Below are 11,570 nucleotides of genomic sequence, written 5' to 3'. Positions count from 1 at the left end.
GAGAATATAGTCAAATTACAAAACTAGCAAATGACAAGTAAATATGTGACAATGATTACTTCCACTAAACATTCAATAATTACCAACTGAAGTTTTTTTTTGCCTATTAAAGCTCTAAACTTTAAAAATACTTTGACATGGATTATTGGAGAAAAGATATTCTCAAGAACTGTTTGTGAGAGTACAAATTGATACAGCTTTTTATTGGCAGGTAATTTTTTAAAAATTACTCAAGAATTCCACTTCCAGAATTATGCTTCATAGTAAAAAATAGGGGCCGGGCGCGGTGGCTCAAGCCTGTAGTCCCAGCACTTTGGGAGGCCGAGACGGGCGGATCACGAGGTCAGGAGATCGAGACCATCCTGGTTAACACGGTGAAACCCCGTCTCTACTAAAAAAAAAAAAAGTACGAAAAACTCGCCGGGCGAGGTGGCGGGCGCCTGTAGTCCCAGCTACGCTGGAGGCTGAGGCAGGAGAATGGCGTAAACTCGGGAGGCGGAGCTTGCAGTGAGCTGAGATCCGGCCACTGCACTGTAGCCTGGGCGTCAGAGCGAGACTCCGTCTCAAAAAAAAAAAAAAAAAAAAAAACATAGTAAAAGATAGTCTCTTTGTCCCTCTGTTTGTATACACATGAATTTTCACTGTATTATTGCAACAGAGAAAACCAGAAATGCATCTTACATTATTATTAATAAAGAAATCATTAAATAAAATACAGGAATATTCTTCAGTTATTAAAAATAATGGGATAGGACCATTTGTGTTGATCCAGAACAACGTCAATGATACGAAGTTATCAGAAATCAAAGTATGTGGCATAATACCAGGAAATGAGGAGAACAAAAGAACAAGGCGGAGGGAGTTGGAAATGCTATAAACATTAAACACTGAGCAGCGATGACTTTCAGGCTTGAGTTGGCCAGGCACAGTGGTTCACACTTGTAATCCCAGCACTTTAGGAGGCCAAGGTGCGTGGATCATTTGAACCTAGGAGTCTGAGACCAGTCTGGGCAACATGGTGAAACTCCGTCTCTACCAAAAATACAAAAATCTAGCAGGACATGGTGGTGCACACCTCTGGTCTTAGCTACTTGGGAGACTGAGGTAGGAGAAGCGCCTAAGCCTAAGAGGAGGAAGTTGCAGTGAGGAGAGATAGCACCACTGCACTCCAGCCTGAGTGACAGAGCCAAATGCCATCTTAAAAAAAAAATACACACACACACACACACACACATAATTTTACCATACATATTTATATATATGTATATATACATTCTCTCTCTATAAAATATATATTTATATCTCTAAATTATGTACACATTTAGAAGCAATATGGTGCTAAATTTTGCTTGTTTTTGAACTCTACAAAAATGAATTTCTACTGTTTTTATTCTTGTGTACTTTGCTTTTTTCACTCAATAGTATATTTCTGAAATATAATTCATGTTGATATTTGTAGCTGTAGTTCATTTCTTTTCACTAGTCATGTTCAAAAAACTTGCTGAACCCTATCATTAATTATAATAAATTGTTCACGTATTTTCTATGTGAAAATACGTGATGGACAGTTATGGACAGTCATAACTTTAACAAGTAATAACTTTTATTTCTTCCATCCCAACTAACATTCCAGTTGTTTTTCTTATCTAATTGTTCTAACTTGGCCCTTACTCAATGGTGTGTTGACAAACCAGTGCCCTTACTCACCTCCTTACTCTCCCAATCCCTAAATTGTAGTATTGCTAATTTCCATAATGCAAACATTTCTACCATGGTCAAAGATATGCTACAATAGTCTTGTTCTTGGGGAAGTCACTGGTCCTATCATCTTCCACATTAACTTGAAGCAGCTGGCTTGATAGAATGGTGAAATGGCCTTTTAAAATCACAGTTATATTGCCAGGTAGGAAACAATACTTTGCAGGGTGGGGGCAAAATTCTCCAGAAGGCTGCATATGCTCTGAATCAGCATCCAATATATGGTACTGTTTTTCCCATAGCCAAGACACTACCAACTTGATTCTGTATGATCAAGGGTCCATCAGGCCGCTAGATTGTAGGCACTCTAGTCTATTTAATAGTTTCCACCTTTTATTATTGAATCAGACATTTGCTGTAAGTTTTGTTTTTTAAATAGATACCCTTGAAAGATGAGAGAGTTCTCTTCCATTTCGAATTTGCTACTAGTTTTCATCACGGTTTCTGAATGTTCTAGCAGTTTTTCTGCACCAGTATAAGATAACCTTGTCTGGTTTTTTTTTCTACTTCCGCCTTTAAACTGTTAGTGTATAAATGCAGCTTCTAAATTGTCCTGTGCTGTTACTCTTTAACTCCTGGGGTAGCCTCACTTGGTAATTATCTATTATCTTCTTTACATAATGCTAGAGTCAGTAAGTATGACTCAACTGTCTACAGGTCCCCTTCTCATGTCTCTGGATTCTAAACAATATATTATTAGGATGAAGTATGTGATTGGTTCTACTTTGGTTCCCAGTCATCTCTGGAGCAATCATCCAAGGTCAAAGGTGACAACATACGTAGAATAGCTCTCCTTACTGGAGCACTTTGTGTTGAATTAAAATTTTCTGAAAAGGAAACAACATTGTTATGACATTGGAAGTTATACTAAGAGATGTCTATTTATCCAATATGAAGGGTACTCTGAGTATAATGTATACTAGGCATATTCTACTTTTTGGAGTACTTTAGGGGAGAATGTATTGATCATCATGAAGTAAATACATCAACTTGATAAAGACAACTCAATGATAAACATTACATATGCAATGTTTTATTTTTACATACACAAAATTCTTGACTTTCGAGTTTACCACTTTAATGTTTTGGATGACATTACTGCCAAAATGTGAATTTAAAAACTTAATTTAATGTAATTTTCAATTGACAAATAATGTTATATATTTATTATATTAATTGCATATATTAAGTGAGGTTTTGAGATATGCAAAAATTATAGAATGATTAAATCAAGTTAATTAATATAGCCCTCACCTCACATACATTTTTTAATAGTGCAAATAATTCAAATCTGCTCTCTTCACAATTTTGAAATATATGTTACATTATCATTAACTATAGTCACCATGCTGTGCCATGGGTTTCAAAACCCTATTCCTTCTGTCTAACTGAAACCTTGTACTCTTTGACCAATATCTCCTCAATCTTCTTCACTACCACCCAAGCTCCTGGTAATCACCATTTTACTCTCTGCTTCTATGAGTTCAACTTGTTTAGATTTCACGAGTGATATCATGAGTACTTGTCTTTCTGTGCCTTACTTATTTCACTTATGTCCTCCAGGTTCATCTATGTTGTCACAAATGAGAGGATTTTCTTCTTTTTAAAGGCTAACATTTCATTATGTATATACACATTTTCTTTATCCATTTATATTTGTCCCCAAGTGTCTTGAGGGACACTTAAATTGATTGCTTATTTTGGCCATTGTGAATAATTCTGCAATGAACATGGGAGTTCAGATATCTCTTCTACATACGGATTTTATATATAAAGTTTCCTTTGGCTATATATCCAGTAGTAGGATTGATAGATCATACAGTAGTTCAACTTTTAATTTTTTGAGGAATCTTCATACTGTTTTTCATAATGGCTATACTAATTTAAATTTCCACCAACAGTGTACAAGAGTGCCTTTTTCTCTACGTGTTTGCCACATTTTTTTTTGAGAGTCGTTTTAACAGCCATGAAATAACAGCTCATACTTTAACTTTGCATTTCCCTGATGATTAGTGATATTTAGCATTTTTATATACCTGTTGTTTATTTGTATGTTCTTTTTTGAGACATACCTAGGCAGGTTCTTTGCCCATTCTTAAAAGTTGAGTTATTAGTTTCTTTTGTTGTTGAGATGTTTTAGTTTCTTATACATTTTGGATATTAACACTTTATCAGATTCATGATGTGTAAGTATTTTCTCCTAATCCATGGGTTGCCTTTTCACCCAGTTAATTTTTCCTTTGCTTTTTAGTTTTATGAAATCCCATTTGTCTATTTTTGCTTTTGTTGCCTGTGCTTGTCAGGTCAACAAAATGTAAGTGCAGTTCTTTAAACAGATATTGGAATCTAACAGTAAAAGAAGTAAGCAATATTAATTTCACTAGGAGGTAAAAATATAATTTCTAAGATATTGAATTTATGCTTGTTATTACATTGCTGTTCATTTAATGGGTAGAATAGTGATTGAAAATCAGGGAATGTTACTTTACTTAGCTATGAATACAGACTAATAATTTTGACCTATGAAAGGAGAGATTGTAATAATTAAGTAGAATACTTAGAAGTCTTTAGGAATAAAATAAAAGTTGAAAAGATGACATTGTAAAGTTTATTCATGGTGTACTTTTTCCTGAATAGTTTTACCAGATAATTGTTAGCTTGTGAATTCCCTAAGGACAACAATCAAGTTCTTGTCACTTATTATTCCTAAAAATCGTGGCGAATATTCAATGACTGTGCGTATGATGGAAGGAAAGTGGTCATGTGGGAAAAAGACAAATGGAATTACAGTACAAAATATACTTAAAATGAGACTAATAAAACTGTAATTGTAAAGGTGAACTGGCATACAGAATGAACAGGAATGTGCACACAGAAGGGGGAGAATTGAAACAGCAGAGGTCATATCTAGGCTGGCCCAGAACACAGGCACACACAGGAGGACTTGATTGTCTCTTAAACTCTGCTACCCCAGGCAACTGTCAATCTTCCTCTTGTATTTGTGCCAGACTTTCAATCTCCTCTGATTCCATGAAACCATGCAGATTCTGTAAGAGTCCAAGGAATATTTCTCTTTTATCGCTTTGAAACTTTAAATCATATTGGGTTGATATTTGACATACTTGTTGACAGCCTAAATGGATTTTTTTTTTTTTAATAGTGTAGCTTAGATAAATCTTTCTTTTGTTGTAGGGGAGCCAAAAATGTTTTTATGGCTAGCTCAAGCTTAATAAGCAGCCAGAGATTTAAAAAAAAAATGCAACCATTTAATTTTTAATATGGATTGGTTCCTTTTGGTAATTAAAAACTAACATTTTGTAAAATTGCCAACATTTTAATCAAAATAATGTAGGATTTTGTACATAAAGCATTTAAATATGTTTTAAACCTTTCTGAGATGGAATCATGAAATAAAACAGATTGAAATGAGGTCTTTTATTGCCTATTTTCTATTTAGACCAAAGGTCATATATAAAGTTCAGCAAAGGCCATATTAAATTTTAATAGAGTCTAAAGTTTACTTGGAGTAATACATGTCTAAGTATTTTGTCACTATACTAACATGTGGTACTAGGAGGTATAAGAGCTAGGTATCACCTTGGTTAAGTAGGCCTTGAAGTTTTTGCCACTAGTCAAATTTGATCAATGATGACCCAAGTCTCTCCCATTTTTTTCATTAGTGGCAGTGCCAATATGTTGCTTTTAAGTCAGGATAACAGTGTAGCCAGAATGTTTTGGCAACTAGAGATAGATATTTACTTGTTCGGCCAGAGACTAAATAAAAAGAGGCCAAGAGGAGAGTTTTACTTTCTTTTGTGTGCTTAGAAGTCTACATCTCTGGTGAGCATTCAGACATAAGCATTATCAAATATAATCATCTCAAGGGCCTTGAAATGGTTATGCTTTGTGCATTTCTATACAGTGTGCTGCATTTCATTCGCTTCTTTAATTTCTGTACAACCAGAGGTATCTTAGAATTTCTTCTTCTGTCTTAGCCATTATATCAGTCAAACAGAAATCAAATACTAGTTACCTTACATTACATTTTAATGAACATTAACACAACATTCTTAATATTAAACATCATGTGTTTTGCTTTTATTAATATCTTATTAATTTTCCAACTTCAAATTCTAATTATTAAATGCATATTCTATAATGCCATCCTGACAGCTCTTTTAATTTATTCAGTCTTAGATAACTCGTATATAAAGAATGATCAGACATATTTTGACTGTCTCAATTTCATTCTTTCAAAAGGTTAGCTGAGACCATGATAAAGTTCTTAATTCTGAACTTAATTTTTCTCAGTAAGTAAAGCTAGTTTAATAATATTAAATAATAGCCATCAATTAAATAGTGAGCTCCACTGAAGTCAGTTTAACAAACTGAATTCAAAAGAATATTATCTCTGCTCAAAGGCAATGCAACATCCTATAGAGACCTAATAGGTTCCAAGTGCTAATAGTTTGCCCTGCATCACATTTAGAAGTTTTAAGCACTTTGAAATAATGTGAAAGTATATGTGGAGATGGAGTTTGGGCTGAAATTTGAACTGCTGTATAGATCTGTCTGCTTCCTCCTGATTGTTAGTTTTTTCATGTATTTTTGCAGTACTATGAAGGTGAAGATCACTAGACTCTCATTTTCTTTATGTTGATGGAGCCACTGAAAGCCCCAAACTACCACAAAGTCAGGAAATGCAAAGTGTGGTCACTTTCCACAGCCTATTATGAAATAATATTGCTTAGTATTCTTGCGTTATGTGAGGTTTCAGTTATCGATCTTGAGCATATCATCAACAAGCCAATAAGTGAATGTGGCCCTCTTTCCCCCCTTTATTATCTACAAAGAATTAGCCTGATATTATAGCCAACCACAAACTTTACTCTGCCCCTAAAACGATTAGTGCACATATGATACAAAAAGCAACGATTAATGTGTTTTTTATTATTGTGTATTATGAATGTGTAGTTTATGTTTGTGATAAGATTCTAAAATTACTATTTTTTAAAGGTTAGCTGTAGTTCTGTGTTTGGGAAATACAAGCATAAACATTAAGAGATGCTACAACTAAAATAAATTGCGCTGAATTTTTGGTCTTCAGGGTATAAGGCAATGGTATAGCTGCCAGTGACCTGAACTGGTCTTCAATTATTCACTGATCAAAAGATAAGACTTATATTTTGCTAATTAATGCAGCTTTCCAAGTAAAAACATACAGAATAACACAAGCTTCTTTTTAAAATAAATTTTCTTCACAGGGTGAAGTATATCTGTCCTTTAAATTTTTGACGTTTTCTTTAAAAAATTTATCAATTTTCCCCCAGAATGATCTGTCTTCTTTTTGCCTGAGAACAGAAATTGTTAAGAGACATATGGAAACCCTCCACATTTTCTCTAAGGCTGCCCAAAGTCTATAATACAAAAGACTATACGATTTAAATTTGTTCTTTGTTTTAGCATCATTCTTCATCTTTAGAGAAAAACATAACACATCTAAAACAAAACAAAAAACGAACCAATCCTCAGCTGCAAAAAATTCTGTAAGTACAATGTGGTTGTTGAGCATGGAGAATTTGGAATCAGATAAACAACCTGGGTTTGAATTTCAGCTTTCCCCTATTGCCTTGGACAAAATATGAACTTTTCTCAGCTTCAACTTCATATGTAACATTCCAGACAATGATTGAGTTAGCCTTACAAGATTCTTATAAAGATTGTGTGATATACTCTGCCTAGCAGAGCACCTGGCACGATCAGGAGATAGTGATTAATGAGAAAAATGCTTTATGGCTCTTACCTTTGTGTATCGTTATCGGTTGAATTGTGTTCCTGCAAGATTCATAGGTGGATGCCCTAACCCCCAGTACCTCAGATTGTAGCTGTATTTGGAGATAGAGCCTTTAAAGAAGCAATTAAGGTAAAATGAAGTTGTATGGGTGGGCCCTAATTCAATACAATGGGGGTCTGTATAAGAAGAGATAATAAAGACACAGGCATGAGCATACACAGAGGGAAGTCCTTGTGAGAATACAGCAAGAAGACAGCCATCTGTAGGTCAAGGAGTGGGGCCTCAGTAGAAGTCAACCCCGCCAACAACTTGTTGTTGGACTTCTGGCCTCCAGAACTGTGAAAAATCCATTTCTATTGTTCAAGCCAGTTAGTCCATGGTACAGTCCGTCCTCCATATCCCTGGGTCCCCCATCTATGAATTCAACCCACCATGGACCAAAAATATTTGGGGGAAAATAGTCAATAACAATAACAATAACAATAAAAAATAATAAAATTAAGAAATGAACATCTAACAACTATTTACAGAGTAATTACATTGTATTAGGTATTATGAGTAAATCTAAGTAATCTAGAGATAATTTAAGTAATAGGGTAGGATGTGTGTATGTTATATGCAAATGCTATTCCATTTTATATAAGGGACTTGAGCATCTGTAGATGTTGATAGCTGCGGGGGTGTCCTGGAACAAATCATTCATGGATACCAAGGGATGACTGCATTTTGTTATGGAATCCCTAGGAAACAAATATGCCTACCCAGGCCAACTTTCTTCTCCAGTGTTTGGAACAGACTTATTGCATTGCACAAAAGTGTTGGGCCTACGACTATGCTAGGCCATGATCATAGTAGCTATAGCAACCACAGTCATTTGCCCAGGCCCAAAACAAGGTTAGTCAGAGTCGGAGTTAGTCAGGAGTTTTCTGTTTAAGGACATGGGTTTGTTCTCTAATTCTTTGCTTAAAATTGTGGCCCTAGAACATATATCCAGTGATACAAAGACAAGCCTGAGAAGAAATGGCAGGTACTCAAATAGAAGAAAAAGAGAAAGACAAAGAGGGAGAGTCCCAGAGCTACCCTTAGTTTCAACAACTGTCTTTAATTTTGTGAACTTCTCTCCAAAAAGTTTTCTTTTGAAGTTGACTGATTGTCATTTTTAGCTCAAAGAAATCCCTACTACTCTTTTTCATTTCTGTTATAAAACTGAACATACAGTTCCATGAGAAAAAAGAATCCTTGCATCAACAGAGTTGACACATTACGCATTGAGTTGTATGTTCTTCTCCCCGTCCAAAAAGATATGTTGAAATCCTAACCCCCTAGTTCCTTAGAATGTGACCTTATTTGGAAATAGGGTTTTTGCAGTTATATTTAGTTAAGATGAGCTCGCACTGGAGTCTGGTGAGCCACTAATCAAGAATGACTGGTGTCGTTATAATAAGACAGCCATGTGAAGATGCAGAGATACACAGGCAGAATGCTACCTAACAATGGAGGCAAAGACTGGAGTGATGTATCTACAAGTCAAATAATGCCAGTGATAGTTGGCAGACAACCAGAAGCTAGGAAAAGGCAAGAAAGGATCCCCCTACAGATTTCAGAGGAATTATGGACATGCCAGCATGTGGATTTCAAATTGGTAGCTTCCAGAACTGAGAGAAAATAAATTCACTTTGTATTAAGCTTTCCAGTTTGTGGTAACAGTAACTTGTTGCAGAAGTTCTAATAACCTAGTACAGCACTAAGAAAGCAGTTAAGGTTCATAGCAGTCTTAGTTTTTCATTGAGATCCCACATTTTGTGTAAGAAGACCCTCTTCTGATCTCCTCTAGTCTTTATTTACACTTTTCAGTTTCTAAAAGCACAATGCAATTTGTATGTGTTTTAACATATTTCCTGTGTCGATAACTAGATGGTAAGTCTTTTGAGGTCAGGACCTATGTCTTTTAGCTCTCCACTGCCCAGCACAGTGAATAAATTCATGTACATCACATTGTCACTGCCATCATCAACAGCATAAACATCATCACTATCATAATCATCACCATCATTACCATTAATACACCATTAATACAGCTACTGTTTATTTATTATTATAGAGTTAAACAAGGTGCCTTTTTGGTTTTTTTTTTGAGACGGAGTCTCACTCTATTGCCCAGGCTGGAGTGCAGTGGCGTGATCTCGGCTCACTGCAAGGTCTGCCTCCTGGGTTCACGCCATTCTCCTGCCTTGGCCACCCGAGTAGCTGGGACTACAGGTGCCCACCACCATGCCTGGCTAATTTTTTGTATTTGTAGTAGAGATGGGGTTTCACCATGTTCGCCAGGATGGTCTTGATCTCCTGATCTTGTGATCCACCTGCCTCGGCCTCTCAAAGTGCTGGGATTACAGGCATGAGCCACTGCGCCCAGCCAACAAGGCGTCTTTCATATATTATACCACATAATCCACACAAGACCCGTGTTAAATAGCTATTAACCTATTTAAAGAAGATGAAACTGTTGCTGAAAGAGAAGTTTGGGAAGTACATTCCCAAAGTTCCCACAGTTGATGGGAGAGGAGGATTAAACATAATTTTAAGTATCTCCAAAGTAAAAGTCTTGAAGACAATGTGATTGTTATTTTGTAAATCTTCTCTAATTTTGCAACTCTTAAGCATTCTAGAATCCCACTCATGCTCTGAGTCACCCAAAATGATGCTCTTATACTTTTTCAGGGGCTGCAACTCAAAGTTTCTATCTTTGTTATTCTAAGATATTATAATAATTATATTAGTGATACTTCTATCTTCATCTCTCTCTCTCTCTCTCTCTCTCTCCCCTCTCACTTTACTTAATCTTCTGGCCATTATTGTAGTTTCTGTTGGGTGAAATGAAATTATTACTTTTTCAATACTATATAGATTTAAAATTTCATAGATTTTCAGAAAATAAATGATATAGACACTAACTATTTTTCTATTTTCCAGAACAAAATAAGACTCTCTTAAAAACCACTGGGATGACCCTGACTCCCTCCATTCCTAGCTCTGAACTAAAGCTGCGCTGTTGGGTTACCCAGGACCTCAGATCTCAGCTTTTTCATTGTTTTCTTAGAAAACTCTTCTCGGCTTCCCACTCTAGATCAAGCTCCACATTATATATTTTAATAATACCATGCACTATCCTTTTATAGCAGTTATTACTATTAGATTTTAAAACTGTATTTGTGTGATTATTTTTTCATTTTTACCATTGACATGATCTACTTTTCTATAAATGTCATGAAGACATGACAGCTTCTTTTTACTCAACACTGTCCCTGGTAAGAAACTAATTCAGTGCCTGGTATGGAAACAGTAATCAAAAAATTGACCACATAGATGAATGAATACATGGTCCTAAGTGTAATGCCCCTCTGGTTCTTCCCAGTCTTTATTCTAGGCTTATATGACTTGAGTGGTTGAACAATCCTCCTACCTCAAACTGTCTTTCACTTGGTTTCTGTGACATGGTACCCTGAGCTCTTCCATCTCTGTTCACACTCTTGATCTCTTTTCTAGATTTGTGTCATCTTCTTCCTCTTAACATGGACATTTTCACAGTCTATTTTTTTTTTCCTTCTGATATTTTTTAGACAATCAGTGTCAGTTGTCATCCTGTCTCCCTGCTCACTCAGCACTTTCTCAAGTGCCAGGATTGCAGCCCGTATCTGGTGCGGTCAGATGTTTTCACTGTGGTACAAAAGCGTCAGATTTCATAGCATTTCCTTGCTTAATGTGTCTGTCTACACTCTCCTGTTTCCCTAAGTGATGAGAAAGATTTATGTCTTACTTGTTTTATCTAGCATGGTGCCTTATACATATATGTATGAAAGAAAGATTGAATCAACTGTCTGCTCAAAAGCCTCCAATTGTGTTTGTCACACTCAGAATAACACCCAAAGTCCTTGGCAGAGTCATCAAGTCTTGACCTCAATGACCATCATTTGCTCTCTCAGCTCAAGTTAAAAGGGTCTTTTTGCTGTTTTTTGGCATA

Source organism: Colobus angolensis, unplaced genomic scaffold (assembly GCF_000951035.1).
Source record: "Colobus angolensis palliatus isolate OR3802 unplaced genomic scaffold, Cang.pa_1.0 Scaffold104, whole genome shotgun sequence".
Taxonomy (NCBI): domain Eukaryota; kingdom Metazoa; phylum Chordata; class Mammalia; order Primates; family Cercopithecidae; genus Colobus; species Colobus angolensis.
Note: the sequence above shows the minus strand (reverse complement) of the source record.